At 31.7% G+C, this 18,824-nt stretch overlaps 1 pseudogene; it reads right to left on the reverse strand.

Moving 5' to 3' along the window:
* Positions 1-13,638: 13,638 nt before the first annotated feature.
* The window catches only part of LOC149552929 (DNA mismatch repair protein MSH2-like), a 33,604-nt pseudogene continuing 28,418 nt past the window's right edge, over positions 13,639-18,824 (reverse strand).

The raw sequence follows: 18,824 nt of genomic DNA on the forward strand, positions 1-18,824 counted from the left end.
ATGATGTGAGGGAGTTAGTCCTTGTACCCATGTGCATATGGCTAAGTGATAAAACTAATGACTGATAAATATGGGTATGGAACCAACATTGGATGGTAGTAGATATGTTTTATTGGATGGGACCAAGTTCTTAGTATCACATAATTAATAGATAAGATTAAAGATATCCAGATCTCATCAAGAGGAGAGAGTAAACTTCCTTTGATTGCTAAATATGAAGCCTCTAACTTACCTTGGGAGGATACATAGGGAGGGTTACTAGAAGTGTTTATAATCTTCACTTTGGAATTAAACAAAAGTTACTTGGTTGTTTTAGTGAAAATCAAAAGTAAAAATAAAAGTTGCAACTGAGGGTGGTTGCTACATAGGCATCAGGTAAACCAAGTTCAAACACTAGAGACCTATGAATCCCACTTGAGTTTAGATTAAGGATATAATATTGTACCATTGAATGATCCTAATTAAGTCAGACTCTTGGTCCACATTTTCTTTGAAATCCTTCAATTAATTTTAAGCCTATGAGAATGGTTGGCTAACCCTAAGACATCCTAGGGAGAGTGTGAAAGGGAATATTCTTATAAGAATTGTCAACAAATATCAGAGTGTGTAGTGAAATTTGTGTTATTTAATTTTTATTTATTTGATAACCAAGTTTTACTCTAATTTGAGATCTTGTCATGTCTGGTAGTTATCATGGTATATCTAAAAATACTAAGATTTGTCTCTTTATAGGAGCATGAATTGCTAATTATACAATTGGCAACACCCTGCATGGCTAGTTTGCAAAATAGTAACGAGACTCACCAATTCGTCAAATATCTTATATTTTTATAAGGCATTTCTATTAATATACTTGGCTCTCTGAGTCACTGCTGAGTCGCCATTGAGTTCGAGCCGGGTCACGAGTCTAATTGCCCTTGCCGAGTCAAAGCCGGGTCCGAATCTCATTACTTTGGTTCGTAACTATCTTAATACTTGACATTACTATATATTTGAATGAGCAAGAGAGAATGCTTACAAATTAAACAAAATTGAGTTGGTTGATTGATATCCTTTATTTAATGGGACCAAATTCATAGTATCGCTTAAATCAATAGTTAAGGTTAAAGAGATCAAGATATCATCTAGAGGAGAGAATAAAATTCCTTTGATTGCTAACTACTAAGCCTCTAACTTCCTACAAGAGGATAAGTAGGAAACATCACCAGGAGTGAACCGTCAAGGCTTAGATCTAGGTCTAGGGATGACTCTAGTTATGGAGACTGAACACTATCATTATTGAGCATGGAGTGTGATATCATTGTTGCCAACATGGTGAATGGAGGAGTATTTATAATCTCCACTTCAAAATTAAAAAAAAGTTACTTGGTTGTTTGAGTTAGTGAAAATCGAAAGTAAAAATAAAAGTAGCAACTTAGGGTGGTTGCTACATAGGTATCAGGGAAACCAAGTTCAAACACTAGAGACCTATGAATCCCACTTGAGTTTAGATTAAGGATATAATATTGTACCATTGAATGATCCTAATTAAGTTGGACTCTTGGTACACATTTTCTTTGAAACCCTTCAATAAATTTTAAGCCTATGAGAATGGTTGGCTAACCCTAAGACATCCTAGGGAGGGTGTGAAAGGGAATATTCTTATAAGAATTGTCAACGAATATCCGAGTGTGTAGTGAAATTTGTGTTATTTAATTTTTATTAATTTGATGACTAAGTTTTACTCTAATTTGAGATCTAGTCATGTCTAGTTGTTATCATGGTATATCTAAAAATACTAAATTTTTTCTCTTTATAGGAGCATGAATTGCTAATTATACAGTTGGCAACACCCTACATGGCTAGTTTGTAAAATAGTAACGAGACTCGCTGCAAGTCACCCAGGTTGGCGAGTTAGGTTACCCGTGACCATGACCCACGAAGTCATCAAATATCTTATATTTCTATAAGGCATTTCTATTAATATACCTTGCTCTCCGAGTCGTCACTGCAGAGTCAGATTGAGTCCGAGCCGAGTGACGATTCGAATTGCCCTTGCCGAGTCAGAGCCAAGCTGGGTCCGACTCTCATTGCTTTGGTTTGTAACTATCTTAATACTTGACATATTGCTTTGGTTTGTAACTATCTTAATACTTGACATAACTATACGTTTGAATAAGCAAGAGAAAATTCTTATAAATTAAAAGAAATTTACTTGGTTGATTGAATTAGTGAACATTGTTAAGTAAAAATAATAACAGTAGTAACTCAGGGTGGTTGCTAAAAAACTGAATAAAACTTGTTTTACCCATAAAATAGCAGGATTTGTCTTATCTCATGTACTTAGGAATCATCCTAGGTTTACCCTTGGTATAGGCAAAATAATTTAATATGTAAGTGAATAGAGGCTTTTGCACTGAGATATTAGATTAGTAGTAGTGAAGAACGGACACCAAGAACAAGAATAAGTGGTACTGGTGATTAATCCTTTTTTAAATTAAGTCTAGAAATTTCCTAACCATAAATACTGATTCATTCCATTACTAATATAATCTAATATGATACAATATACTGTAATTATGAAGTATATATCTCTTGGAAATAACACTCAACAGTTCGTAAATAATATATTTAATGTTGAGAAGATGCTATTAGCTATTTATATTTGCATTGATATCCGCAGGGTTTTCTTCCAGCAGTGATTGTGAGAAACAAATAAAACAAATTGAAGAAATCTTGGATGCTCAGGTAAATCTGATGACCCCTATTGTGAGAAACTAGTAACATTTCCGTCATTTCTTGGTGTTTTCTTCATTTCTCGGATCTTAATTGTAACCGCATTAATTAACATGCCCAAACAGACCATTACAGTGGAAGATAAGCGTGAACTTGAGTCGACTCCAGACCCTCCAAAGCAAATAACTAAATTTTATTCCTTGTCAATTGAACATCAAGCCCTACAAAACAAATTGGTTTCTGTGCATCATCTTTTTGAGGAAAGCAAAGCAAAAAGCGTCAGAGCAAATGTTGAATATTGTCTTCAGAATCTGGGTTTGCTTTGTGCTTTAAAGGTATGGTTTTTTACTATTTTAATATTAAATTTTTATTTCAGTAATGTTCTGTTGAGATTTTCATTTGTCACACTGAACATATATAGGATGTTAAAGAAAATATGTTTGTAGTTCTCATGGTATTTAAGATGGGCAATTGGAGATGGATTTACTGTTGCTCTAACTAAACCCCTTCTGTTATCTGACTTGTTTTCATTTGAACAAACTAGTAGTCTAGCAATCCATGCTTATAAATGACTTTGTGCATGCCAAAGCAACCAAAACGTATATATCTTACTTGGTAAGCATGAGCTGCCATAGCTGTGCTGGACTGTAATGTTTATTTCAGATAAACATTTTACCCATCTTGCATTTCAGATACAAGTATAGCCTGGATACATATGATTGCATATCCCTGTAAATGCAATTGCAACAGAGGATCTCATGGCAAAGTCAGTATGCACAAAGAAAATAAGGTTAAAAAGCATTTTAGAACATTAATGTTCTTTTATAAAAATGAAAACATTGAAGTTAACAATAACTGATCACTTCTCATTGTCTCAAATAGCTATTTGTTGAATAACTAAAATGATCTGGTAATTTGTGAGATTGAGGATTCAATGTAAATTATCGGAATCAGCGGCAAAGTTCAAATGGTGAGTTCAATTAACTGGTTATTGGAGTTTTTAACAAAATCTGCATTTCACCCTAGGATGTATTTTTTTACTCAAATACAGAATTTTGCAGAACTCTTTTGACGATACCGTTTGATTTTTATGGACACGCTTTCTTTTTAATATTTCAGAGGCCAAATCATTAATTCCTTGGCAAGTCTTAGTATGGTATCTTCCATGCACGACTCTATTGTTTGATCCAGCTGTCACTTGCATCAAGTGCCTTTTTGTGCAGTGGCTACATGACTGTTATTTATCTTGATATTTTTAGATTTTGACTTATAAAAAAATCAGTTGATCCTTTCGGTTGTTCATTAAAAATCATAAAACTAGTTTCTTTAGATTTAGAAGGTTTAAGCACTCTTATTGGTACAACATTCACATGAGTTTATCTCTGAAAACTTCTAATCCTTTAACCGATAGTGATGCTGATCAAATATTCTAAAAGCAATTTAAAAAAAATATTTAGAAAAGAAAACTATTGATAAAATTTAAAAATGAAGGAGAATAAACCTGCTACTGAATCTTATGTTTTCTACATAACTCACCTCCTTCTCTGTAGATGGAGAAACGATGTTCTCATTAGACCACTAGAGTTGCATTTTTCATTCACAGACAAACTCAATGCAGTTCTGATGATCTAATTAAAAAATGATTTCAACACTTACAACTGCAACCTCACTTATTTTATAAATGAATTCACAGTCTAATGAAAATACTAAGTCCTGTATGAAGTCTCCAAACACATGCTTCATTAATAAACTAACTGAAAATGCTTTGAATATTACATGAATTCAGAGCGAGGACCTTGCATGCAACTTTACTACTGAGATTTTCTCCACGTGTCTTCCACAATTTTGCTAAATTATCATTATTATTCTTTCACACTCTAAACCAAATACCTGCGCGTCTGCTGAATCGTGGATTACTTCGTCACTGCTTGATGCCTGCCTGTGTGTGTACTATACCTGCAGGTTGTGCCTCTTCCACAGTCATGTAGCTAACATGCACAGATCAATCACCAGGTTGTTCAGACCTAATTACATTAAGGTGGGTTCTTTTGATATCCACAAAGTAGATTCTGTCATCATATAGATTCCTCTCACTTTGTTTTTTCATGGTTCTTTGGTCAACTAAACTTCATCTTAGTTACTGTTCCACTATGTGATCCAATGAAATTTCATTTCAACTATGCAAATTAAGTTTCTTACGATGAATCCAAAAACATACCACAAACTGTTGTCAAGGATCAAGCTTATCTATACCTACTCGGCTGTCGTAGCTGGGTGTAAATCTTTTTCTGCCTGTAATTAAGTCTAAGGCAGTGCATCGATTGAGCATAAGTGCAGGTGTAAATCTTTTTCACTTTTGTGATCCTCTACTCCTTTACGATATACTAAAATGATCAAGATTCAAAAGAGATAAAAAGACTTACAAATAGGGCTTGGGAAACATGATTTTGTGTATGTTAAAAGAGATAACATCTGGACAACATCTTGATATTGGAGCTTTGCTCCTTGAGAATGATGTTTTGTTCTGCTTTCAGTTGCTTAAGCTATATCCTATATGTCTACACTTTTGCCTTCACACACTTTATAAAGGATAGCCTCAGGTCTAGTGGTTATTAATAATAGCTAAGTGAATTTAATTGTTTCTTTATGATAATATTAATTTGTTCAGAACTTTTATTCGTGTCTTCTTGTTACATAACTAATTATTAGACTACACGAGACTGATTTTATACATTAACATGAAATCTGTCAATCATACAGGCTGTTCAGTTATACAGTGAAAAAGAGAAGTTACGTGAGACTGCTACTGGAACGGTAGAAATGGAGGAATATGCTCTAGATGATTATCTAAAAGATGCTCGTAGACTCTTTGAAGAAGAATTACCATCTGGTATGCATGTCCACCACACTTTCAAGGGGTAGTAAATCATGAACAATAACTTTCACACGAAACTTATATGGTCAGTTGAGAAATCTTTATTAATTTTTTTGCTTTGCACTTCTAGAACCTAGAATAACTGACATAACTGCTAGGATGGTCAGAGTGCCATCATGCAATCCAGGCCAATTATATAACATAGATGTAAGATTGCTAAATATTTGTATAAATAGGCATTCTAATGACTCTGAACGTTCATAACATGGACATTGAGGAGTCTATTAAGAAATGCAGCTAAAAGTGATCATCATCAAACAAAAATACATCTGACTGAATCCGACCATCTTACTCTGAATTCAATTGTCATGGATTTTCATAAATCCGAAAGAAACAAATTACAGCTGAAAAAACAGTAGTTGTTTTTCTTGTAGTATAAAATGTTGTTACTTGTTCGGTGTAAACATCAAATTAAAAATATTGAATTTGAGACTTCAGATGTGAACGAATTATTCAAGACACCTGAAGGAATTCACAATGCTGTTAAACATGGCATTTTAACTCAAAAGTTGGAGCAGCTAGTGCATTTTTTAATACAGAAGAGGTACGAGAAATCATAGTAATGTGATATCAGTGTCTATTTGTAGTTTTTTTATTGCATTTTGATAGAAGACTGACTCCTAGTTTTAACAGTGATGAAGATCCCAGAAAGGTTTCCTGTATAGTATTTGTGGAAAGAGTGATTGCAGCTGCAGTAATCTCAAGTTTTTTTACAACAGATTGATTGTTTGAAATGTCTGAAGACTGATTTCTTATCTAGTGTAAGCTCTACATTTGGTGGCAAGACACAGAAAAAAGCTTTAGAGAACTTTTCTTCTAGAAAGGTTGGTTGGATCTTTCATTTACTGGAAACAAATGTTAATTTGATTACGACCATGCTATTCAAACTTACCTAGATGTTAAATTTTTCTTAATACGTGGTTCAAATTTTTTCTTAATACGGTGTTCAAATGTTACATCAAATTTTCAGTTGCATCTTTTTCAGAAATATATTTATAAAGGTTATTGAATTATGATGTTTTTTGAATATGAATGTGCAGGTTCAAGTTTTAGTTGCAACAGATGTGATTGAAGAAGGTATTGATGTAAAAAATTGTAACTGTGTCATCCGTTTTGATTTACCCGTAAGCCCGCGCAGTTATATTCAATCTAGTGGACGTGCTCGCCATGAAAACTCAGAGTTCATCTTATTTGTTGAGAGGTAATTTGCGAATATAAATTCAAGTAATTAATGTAATGTTCAAGCTTACGGCTTTTACCTTGGAAAAATGAATAATTTTTTTTTTTAAAATGTAAATTACTATGTTCTTATCTGTTTAAAAAATGCATAAAATACGTTATTACAACAAGCTTTGAGTTTGGCATCATAGTCTAAACCATGGTCCCTAGGAGATGCATGATGTAAATAATCACTTTGTTTTTTCAACTTCAGTAGAATGTGAGTTTAGCTATTAATTATGGAAAATTTCATTTGATGATTTCAAATACCATAGAAGTCATAAGGCATTTGCAATTTGATAAAATCTAGAAAATTTATAACCAATGTTAGTATTATACTTTTATACTAAATGTTATCAATTTTTGAATTTCACAGAGGTAATGAGAAGCAGAAGGATGACTTATTTGATATAATCAAGAGTGTAGCCATAATAGAGGACATAATATCAAGTAAAAATGACGCTTCTATAATGAAGAGGAGTTCAATTGAAAAGGATTTGTCAGTAGATGTTGAACAACTTCCAGAAATCACAACCATTGTAAATAGAATGCCTTACACTAAGGAGAAATGTGTGGTTGAAAAGGATAAATTTAGAACTTTAAATGAAGTTGAAGATTTTGGTGATGATCTTGGAGGAGTTCGTGAAAGAGAGGACAGAATTGAAGAAAGAGTAATTGAAAATTGGGATGAAATCGAAGAGGATTGCAATGACAAAGAGGGAATAACATCTACGAAATCAAGTATGCAAACAATTCATTCTCTTGTATTATTGGAAAACCTGACATTAAAAATAATTTTGCTAAACTTTTAGTATTATGTAGAAGTAAAACTATATTATTTATTGGAATGAAATTAATATTTGATAAATTTGATTGTGATATATCAGTTGAAAGTTTTCTCTTATATTTCCTTTTATTACTTTTTTTTTTTTTAAAGAAAATATTTAACTTTTTTTAAAATTTTGAAGTCATATTGTATATCCCAAATAATAATAGAGGTAATTAAATTATATTTCATATATTAGTTATTTCTTAAAAGTGTGTTTTCAATAAAGGTAATTATTTATTTTAATTACATTTTATAAAAAAAATTATTGTCAAATAAAAAACATTAATGAAACCGAATAAAATGTCAATAGTCTTTGGAGAAAATTTTGTTTTGATGATATTTTTGTTCGTTTATAATCTTTATTAATGAAAATTATGCAGGATTTTCTTTGATGATTAGTAGGTTGTGATATTTGAATATTTAATTGTCTGATATTATTTCTTTTTCTTTCTGCAAGGTCTACCTGAAATAAAGGAGTTACATTCAACTGTTAAAATAGACACATTATCTGATAGTTGGGATGAAGAGGGGAGAGAAGTTACTTTGAAAGTTTACGAACTCCGTTTTACATCTAAATCCAATGATAATAAGACATATTTGAATTTTGCCATGTTAATTAAATCTGAATTAGATGACGACATTGCAAATACAAATATAGATATGTTTTTAACTACAGATACGCTTGTTAAGGCAGAATTTTTACAAAGAGGAGAAATGACTTTGGATTTAACTCAGGTATTGAAAGACAAACAACTTCATCTTCCAATTTATATATTACAATTTGCTTCCAATAAGTTATTTACTTCTTTTTGTATGAAACTGATAATAGTTCTGTCACTTGTGTATTAAACAGATGAGGAATGCAAAAGATTTTCAAGAAATAATTTTCAATGGAATTTTTGGAAATCTGAGGAATAAGAAAAAATTCATGGAAATGAAAAACCTATGGTGCACTTCCTATACTTACTTACTTCTGCCCTTAGAATCAAATCAGTCTAGTCCAACTGTTATTGACTGGAAATGCATCGAAACATGTGCAACAAGAGCTAGAGAGTTTAAATTACTTTCAACTATTTCAGAAGAGGCTTCTATGATAGGAACAACAGATTTGCACAGTCGAGAGGACTCTGAAATTTTGATTTTGGCTAGTGACATCTGTGAATCTTCACATTTGATAGATAAAGCAGTGCTTACTGTTCATAATGGAATGCTTTATCAAGTCGTAGAAATTATTCACGAAAAAATTGCTGAGAGTCCCTTCCCTCCCAAAAAAGTTTCTAATCCATGTTATGGTAGCTATAGTGAATATTTTCTGAAAAAGTGAGTATCTCATCTTTGATAGTCTTAATCTTAAATGCCCGTCCAGGTGTATTCACATAGAGTTGATTGCAATGGTTCTAATTAATTTATCATAATGATTTTGCAGGCATGGAAAGAAACTGAAACATTTAAATCAACCACTTCTTAGGGTGAAGCATGCTAAGCGACCCCGTAATTTTCTTACAAAACACCAAGAAAAGGCAGTGGAGAAAGAAGGACCATTTGTGGAACTTCCTCCAGAGTTGTGTTTGAACTTGGATGTTCCAAGCTCATTTATGAGATCATTGTGTTTGCTTCCATCAGTTATGCACCACCTCAGTTGTTTAATGCTCGCAAGTCAACTTAATAAAACAATTAAGATAGAACGCCCAAATTGTCCGCCTATATCCGTGCAACTGGTAATTTCATTGCTAATCATTTCAAACTGATGTTATTTTGTTTGATTTATTTATTTAAGATTAATTGTTTCACTTTTGTTTTTCTATGCAGAAGTAAATTCTTCTTAACCTCTTACTGAACACTTTTTCTTTCTTCATAGATACTGGAAGCAATCACTTCACACAAATGCTTAGAATGTTACTCCTATGAGCGGTTGGAGTTATTGGGTGACTCCTTTTTAAAATACGCCATTAGTTGACATCTTTTTATGAAATATGAAAATGAGGATGAAGGACAGTTATCATATCGTAGAGCTAAGGCAGTCTGTAATAAAACGCTTCATGATTTGGCATTGAACCGTAATTTGCAGGTACTAAAATGCTATATTTTTATAGTTAGTTGATAAAAAAAAACTTCTAAATTAAAAATTCTACCTGGTAGAATGAGCTCCTGTTTTTTTAACTCTTTATTCATAGTTAGTTAATAAAAACATCTTAGTAAATATACTATAGATTAGAAATCCTACTGCTAAAATAAATTGATATTTTATGTTTCTTAGACAGTTTTCTCTCAAGTTTTAAGAATTAGTGACAAATACAATATGACCCTTAATATGGGCTGAATATATTGATATCCGCCTTATTTGAGGAAAAAGATGTGCGTCTTTAAACAATTTTCTTTGTCCATCTTGATCTTTTACTTCAGTCAATTGATTTAATAACAGCTGATACTGTTATGCTGATTGAAGACTATTGCTTGTTTACGTGGAAGAATTTTGATTTTGATATAGTCTATATTTAATAAGTTGAGTATTTGTCAATTTCAAGTCTAATCTAATAACTTATTTTTCTTTTGCTTTGTGAAAAGGGATATATTTTAGATGATCTATTTGATGTGTGCAAATGGGTCGCCCCTGGGCTACATTGTAGAAACATTGTTCCCTGCTCTTGCAACCCAAAAGACTCCAACAGTCTTGAAATGGGCAAAGTTTGTGACAAGAGGCATCGATGGATTCAATCCAAAACAATATCAGATGTTGTGGAGGCCCTAATTGGAGCACATTTGATCGGAGGGGGTACAAATGCAGCCCTTGAGTTCATGAGATGGATGAACATGGAGGTTAATGTTGAAGATGAGTCAGTAGATATTGCATGCAAACGTTCTATAAATTATCCTAGTGTCTTGAATGCACGTTTGGATGAACTGGAATTGATCTTAGACTACCGCTTTGAGAACCGATGCCTCTTGGTAGAAGCAATCACACATGCTTCAATTAGCGAACAAGGACGACATTCTTACCAGGTAATTTTATATTGAACTTACCTTGCACAGTCCAAATAGTATATTTGATAGTACTTGGACAATTAATTTTTTCTAGAATGTAGAACTGAATGTTGATATTATGTGTTAATTTTACAGAGGTTAGAATTCCTAGGTGATTCTGTACTGGATCTTGTTATTACTAAGCATCTGTTTTCAACATATGAGGAATCATCCCAGGGAATTTTATCAGACTTACGGCAGGTAGCTGTTAACAACGAGAACTTTGCTCAAGCAACAGTGAAACATAATATTTACAACTATCTTCGTCATAATTCAGATGAATTACAAAATCAAATATTAAAATTTGTTGAGGAATTTAAACAACATAGAGGTGGTGACTGCAAGTTTATATCATTTGGAGGAGGAATGCATGCTCCAAAGGCAAGTTAGTTTAACATTTGTGAGAATTCATCCTTGAATTTTTGTTTAATCAGCTCACATTTTTTAGTTATTGAAAATTTTATATAACGCTCAGTAGCATGATTGAGGAGCCTTATTTTATGCATATTAATATAATTTATTGGACTGGAAGTCCATCTAGACTTTTTATTATTGAACATCAAAAGTACATAGATAGGTATACAATAAAAGATTTCCAGTGGGTATTTGTGTAATAAATTTCAATTTATTTTATTGTTTGGTAATTAATTCCTGAATATATTATAGACATGTTATTAGCATTCCTCTTATTGCATGTTAACATAAATGTTCACTTTGATTACAACTTATGTCATTTTACTATATTTCTTAAATGCAGGTACTAGGAGATATACTAGAAAGCATTTCAGGTGCAATATTAGTGGATACTCGACTAAAACTTGATGTTGTCTGGAAAAAACTAAAACCTATTTTGTCTCCCATTGTTACACCTGAAAACATGGAATTGCGACCACTACGGGAATTGCACGAGCTCTGCTCTTACCACCATTATGAAGTCAATGTGGCCACCACAAAGACAAGGAATGTTCATCTGGCCAATGTACAAATAAAGGTGAAGGGATCAATTATATCTGGAGAAGGATCAAACGTGAAGAAGAGGTCTGCAGAAACTAAAGCTGCCAAACATGCATTGGCACAGTTGAAGGTATTTTCAAACTTTTCTATCATTCTATTTCTCAGAGAGGGTTTAGCAAGGAGCCTCAGTGCATACAGTCTTAGAAGCCTATCATAACCGAGAGATTAAGTTGTTTAATTGGTGAATCTAAATTTATTTTCACTGATCAATAGCATCACATGGACAAGCCTTATTATAATTGGGAGTTCCTGATCCTGGAATGGTGGTTTTGTAAATAAGGTAATGGGAATATTTCATGGACGTTCAGTGGACGCGACTGGGAATGAAGCTATGCATGCATCTAATCTCATTGCTCAAGAAAACATGGTTTGTCTCTTATATAATGTTTATTTTAATTATGCTGGCTGAAATTTTTCAAAGAAAGAGTTGTATTCAGTTAATGGAGATAATATTTTATTGTTGGGCCAGATAACTGCTAGCAGTACACAAGTAGATTCAGGAGAAGTGGATATGTTTGTTTCACTCGATCAGTGTCACAAAGGAAAAATACATGAGGAGATCTTATTTTGTTCCAACAAATCAATGCAAGGTAAAGACCTGGATCTACTTCCACATATAAAATCCACTAAAAAGCATAAATTTGAAGAGGGAGAGGAAGGTGTGGGTATGATAGAAGAGCCTATACATGATACTATAAAAAGTAATCGTCCAGAGAAGAGGACCAAAGCTAGAAAGACAGATGCAACTCTACTGGAGGCATCAGTGAATTCCTTGATACCTAAAGATCATATTCATGATGCAAAGGATGATTCTAACAAGATTTGCTCCCCTGAAGGTATTTATAATTTCTTTTAAAAAAAGTCTCAACATATTCTGTTATGCATGATTAAATCCGTGGGATTTCTATGGTAACGTGACTTTATATCTATGTGAAGTGGAAAAGCTATTGTTGGAATTTCAGGCTACAGGCACCCATTTCTAATCTTTTTCAAACAATAGTAATGTACTAAACAGTGGATATATAAAAATGGTTGTCCTTTGAAGGTTTTCTTTTGCTTCTTTCAGTACATAAATTTCAGGCCATAAGCTATAGTTATAGTTCAGGAACTGTTGAAGTAATGAAGTAAAAAGTAGATATAAAAATGGTTGTTCTTCAGAAATTTTCTTCTTACTTCTTTCACTCAAATTTTTAGTCATAGGCCAGCTGAATCGTTAAAACTTGGAAGTGTGCACGAAATATGTTAACAGTACTGAATTTTTCATTAAAAATGTGAAGAAATGAAGTTATAAATTGCATATTCATATTTTTCTGTTTTTATAATTATAAAGAATTATTTTGCTATGAACAATTCAGGTGGCTTCTTTAGCATTCCGAGTGAGGATGTAGATAACACGCTTTTCTTGAGGAAGCATATATTGGAAGAGGGAAAGGAAGATGTGGGAATGGAATATGTGCTTATACACAATGACACCAAAATTAATCATCCAGAGAAGAGGGCCAAAGCTAGAAAGATGCATCTATTGGAGACATCGGCGAATTCCTTAATATCTGAGGACCATAACTGCGATGAAGAGGATAATGCCACAGGGCACAGTTGTAAAGATGACTCTAACAATAATTGCTCCTCCGGAGGTAGTTTTGTGAGTTGATGTTTTTTTCAAAAAAACATTGCTGTTGTGTTACATATGATTAAATCCATGGGAAAGTCTATGGTGATGGACATAATTATCTATGATAAGGGGAAAAGGTGTCCTTGGAAATTAAGGATACAAGCACACTAGTCTTATATTTTTTTTTACAAACTACACTAATAACTAAAGATACATATTTATAAAAATGAGCATCTTTTACTTCTCTTCTACTTTCATTGTATAAGTTTCTTGGTTGTCAGTTGTAGTTATGTCTTAAGAACAGTTGAACTGTGAAAAACATCACAAATTTATCATATAAATTGAAATTTTTCGTAATATAAAAATAGGGAGAAATAAAGATATAAATAATACATTTATATTCTTCTGATTTGATAATTAAAAATAATAATTTTTTTATGAGCTATTTAGATGGCTCAACAAGAATTCCAAATGAAGACCTTCTTCTAATTTGATAATTAAAAATAGCTATTTTGCCTTGAACTATTCAAATGGCTCAACAAGCATTCCAAATGAAGATTTAAAAAGTAATCTCCCAATGAAGAAGGCAAAATGTTGCCTCTCGCGTACACAACATTTATTAAGTGTAATCTTAGGTTTGAATATTTCTTCTAAAGGACAATTTTAAATTTGAGTCGTTCTCATTATGATTTAGCTATATGTTATAATTATTTTAATTAATGATTATTAATGTTATTGGATGAGGGCTATCTTTTTTTTTTAAATAATGAATTAAAAAATTATTCAGTGGCTAGCCAATATTTGTCTTTTCCAAAAAATAAATAAATTATAAACTAGCGCTTGTACTTTTGATTACGCAAGTCAAATGATGTCACTAAGTGTTGGCATGGAATTTTGTGTGCAAAGTAAAACATTGGTAAGATAATTTATATTTTTATTATTTTCTCTTCCTTGGAACTAATGAAATACACATTGGTAGACTTTTTCTTCATTGAGGCTCATCTTGTCTTTTCAAGAATTTATTTTCTTTGCAAGTTTTACCAATATCTTGCACCCTTTTCATCAGTAGTGAATTTTATAGGCTCTTGGTTAAATGGCTTGTGCTTTTATTATCCTTCTTTAAAATAATGGGTGAAACATGAAGATCGACATTGTTATTAATGAAGAACAAACTACTATAGTAGTTTCAATCATTATATCATGTACATGAAGTTTGGGAGCATTTGAGCTATCAAATTTGTAGATCTAATGTAATGTCTACCCCTAATTTACTTTTCATGTTTTATTGCCATATTCTTTTAGGCTAGCTTTATGGTTATGTTTTATGACTAACGGTGATTGATTACCATATTTGATTGGATGTTATTCCATACTCAGTTTATATATCTGATGAGCTACTTGATGCTAAGTTATTTTATGTGTTCATGATTAGTCTTTCGATGATGATATGTGTATGTTCGTATATTGATTTCAATTATTTTATGATGATAGTTAGATGGATGATTATTATGCAATTTCTATTGTTACCTACCCCATACTTGCATGTGTATGGTGTACATGCATGTCTTACTTTATGGTTGACATTTTTGATGTAGTTGAGGGAGGTAGTCATAGTCACGTACTAGTCATGATCTACATGATGCACCACTCCCCATCATTGTCTATTTACTATAGATTTATATGTATATGTGTATGTTTGGCTTTTATGTAGATTGCAAGTGCTAGGTATCAACTTCCCTAAATTATTTGAACAAGTGTGCCCTATCGCAGTATCTCAATGGTAAAAAATGAGAGATAGTTCTTAAGTGAAAATCTTAACCCTAAGCCAATTGTCCTATAAAGTAGGACAAGTATCTGAGTTATTTACCCTTCCGAATTTGTCAAGTGACGCGAATCTAAGACTTTGACCCTTTGAGTTTGATTTAGTACTTCATCTTTTAAATGAGTTTTTTATTTAGTTTTGTGGGTTTATTGTGATTTTCAATTATAATTAAATCAAATGAAAAGATTATTAAATGATTTAATTTTTTAAAAAAATTATATTAAAAGAACTAATTTTTAATTATATTTAATTAATTAAATAAATATAAAAATTAAATTTAAAAGATTTAATTAAAGTTTAAATTTTGGCATAATTATATTAATTTAATTTAATAATAATTTATTTAGAAGATTTATCTTAATAATAAACTCTAAATATTATTATTAGTTAAATTAAAATATATATTATTAAAAGTGTGATTGTAAAAATGGAAACCTAATGGGAGAAAGCTCTTTATTAAGAAATTAGAGCTCATTTCTACACACATAGGTGGTTTGGAGGAGAAAATTTTGAGAAAGGGGGTTTTCAAGAAGACGTGAATTCTTGCAAGCTTTGACCATTAATTTGGTTAGCATCAATTGAGATTTGCACAGTAATTTTCATTCAAAATTTTTCTATCTTCTCTGTGTTTGTTATAGATCTGCTTTGAGAAATAATTCTGATTGAAACCCTTGTTAAAATTTATGTTCGTTATTATTGAAAAATATCTATGAATGAAATCAAATTGGAAATTCTTGATTGAGAAATCTTTTTTTTTAATTGGATTGATTTTGGAAATTATGAATTAGGATGGGTTTTAGAAAATAAAACTAAATTTAATTATTAAATTTGATTATTTTTATATGGAACCACAACAATGCCCTAGAATGGAGCAAATCATGTTAAAAAATAAATTTTACATCCTAGTAGAAAGGCATGAAGAGCGCATCAAAGAAATAGTGGTTGACCATAGGTAAAATGATTCAAGAATATCTAAGAAAATCATCTTCAAGCCAAACAAGTAGATTAATCAAGGGCAAAAAATGGATGAAAAGGAAGGATGGAGGCAGGTTCGACCCCAGAAGCAGAAAAGCTCAATGCAAAATTTTCAAAAAAGGGATCAAGGGGGCCAAACAAAAACCTAGATGAAAACAAGGATGAAAACTAGAGAAAGCAGACCATCTTCGAAAAAATTAGGTATGCAAAAGAGATACAAATTTTGAAGGCAAAATTGGGAAGGATAGCCCCTAAAATCCTAACTCTAAACCGGTCTAATCCCTATTTTTGCCAAAGCCTATTTCATTTCCAAAGCCAATAGTGTCCCATTAAATCTCAACCCTAAAATTAGCACCCAACATCCAGTAACAAATTTCAGGGAGAAGAAAACATCAAAACCACTTCACCCTATATTCCAATTTGGGGAATTTCAATACAACAAAATAGTCAATCCATAGCAAGCAAACCATGAATCATGAATCATAAACAAAAATGGATAACACGATAATCATAAGTGATAAAAATATAGGAGAAAAATAGTTTGAATGTGAAAGAAGTGGACTATATGCTATCTGGATAGGCCCACAGAAAGACCAAAATTGATGAAATGGCTCAAATCAATGAATGTGAATCAGGTAAGTATATCCCCCCTTTTGGATTCTTTAATTTATATAAATTGCAAAGATGTAAAATTTAGAACATATTTTCTTAAAAGAGAATTAAAAATTAAAAATGGTTATAGTTTAAACTTTGTAAAATAGAAGCCAAATTTCAATGATATAGAAATTAAAAATCTCAATATAACTAAGTGGGTATAATTAAAAAAAAGTTCCAATGACAGACATATTCATTAATATTGGAGAAAAACTAGGAAGAATAAAAGAATTTGAATGACATCATTCAAAAACAACCAATGTGAAATTACTAGTTAACCCCAAACCAGATAGTGATGAACAAGATCAAATCAAAATAATAACAAATCGTTCAATTTATACAATCAAATACATGGTCTATACTAGGAAAATTAGACATGTTAATTATCTTTAAAAAAGAATAAGAAAAGCATCAACCTACAAATATTTTGAGGAAGTAAGGAAAGAAGATCATGTAGAGATTCACACCATAGAAGAGGTAAACGTAGAAGAGAAATTGAGGAAACAAGAAAAAAAAGAAAGAGCACAAAATAAAATAGACAACATAATTATTGCAAAGAACAAAAGACTGAAGAAGGGGAGATTACAGAGCCTAAAATCATCTAGAGTATTCTTAGAAGTATAGTAATAAAATGAAAAATAGTAGAGGAAGAAGATGCCAATCAAGCAACTCAAAGGAGATTTAGGGAAGGAATCTAACTACTGAATATACTAGGAAGAAAAATTGAAAATCTAAGAGAAGAACCTAGGCATTCAGAGTCTAGAGGAGAACATCAAATAAATTAAAGAACTCAATAAAGATATAAATCTAAGAATTAATGACGTCATAGATCAAATAGAAATTATGTGAACATCATAAGATGCATAAAAAGATATAACTCCTTATAAAAAGAGAGAGAGAGGAACAATGGAATAGGTGCATACAGAATAAATAAAAGGATATCCAATAGAATGAACAAGATCAAACTTAGAGAGAACACTTTGATAGTGAACAAGATCAAGAAGAAAGGGAAAAATCAAAAAATAGAGAAAGCAAAAAATTCTTGGCTAACACCTAAAAATGAAGATAGAAGTAGATAAGAACAATCCAAAGAAAAAACAAAAATGGAAGAACTCATAGAAGTAACTAGTGAAACAAATGGTGAATGGAATGATACTATTCCACCAAAAACTTCAAGCCAATGGTATAATATCACAATCAGAAAAAGATCCAAAAAAAAAAAGCTATAAATTTTGAGAAACCCCAAAGAATTGAGGTGATCCTTTTAGAACACAAAAAAACACAAATGAAGAAAACGAAGAAACAATAGCAAACAAAGTAAAAGTTTGGAGTATAGAGGACTACAGGGTAGTCACAGAGAACCCAGAACAAAGTAATGATCAAAATACTGATAAAGAGGATGAGACAAACTTAAGGTAGGAATGGGAAGAATATGACATAATGATGGATTCAAAACAAATAATTATAGAAGAATTAGATGATGAGGAAAATGGACAAAATGAAAAAAAAAGGATACAAAACAAAGAGCAGCTGAATTTAGAAAAATAGATAATAAAAGAGATGGAAAGAGAAAAGGAAGAGGAAGAAGAAGGAAGGCAAACAAAAGGTATTAGGAATGCAAATGAAAATCTAGAATATTTAGGCATATCCATCAAAGCAAAAGATGAAGAGAGGAAGGAAATCCCTAAAAGAGATGAGAGAAGTAGATGGTTAGGAAAAGGAACAAAAAAATATTACTCAGATTCTTAAAGTAGGGAAGGGGAAGAGCCTTCCTGGGACAATATGAGAATGAAAACTTAGAATGGTAGGGGTCTTAATGCTCCTAGAAAAAAATGATTAATAAAAAAGAAACTTAACACAATTTGAATAAAAAATTATATTAATGCAAGAAACTAAACAAAACAAAGAGGAAGGTATAAAAATAGGTAAGAAAATAGGTAGTTGGAACATAATCTTACAAGAATCAAGAGAGCATTAGGAGGATTAGGAATAATTTTGAATCCAAGAAAGATTAATTTAGACTTAATGA

The sequence above is a fragment of the Cupressus sempervirens genome, chromosome 6, assembly GCF_028749045.1.
Source record: "Cupressus sempervirens isolate cs-2001-9-10 chromosome 6, ASM2874904v1, whole genome shotgun sequence".
Taxonomy (NCBI): Eukaryota; Viridiplantae; Streptophyta; class Pinopsida; order Cupressales; family Cupressaceae; genus Cupressus; species Cupressus sempervirens.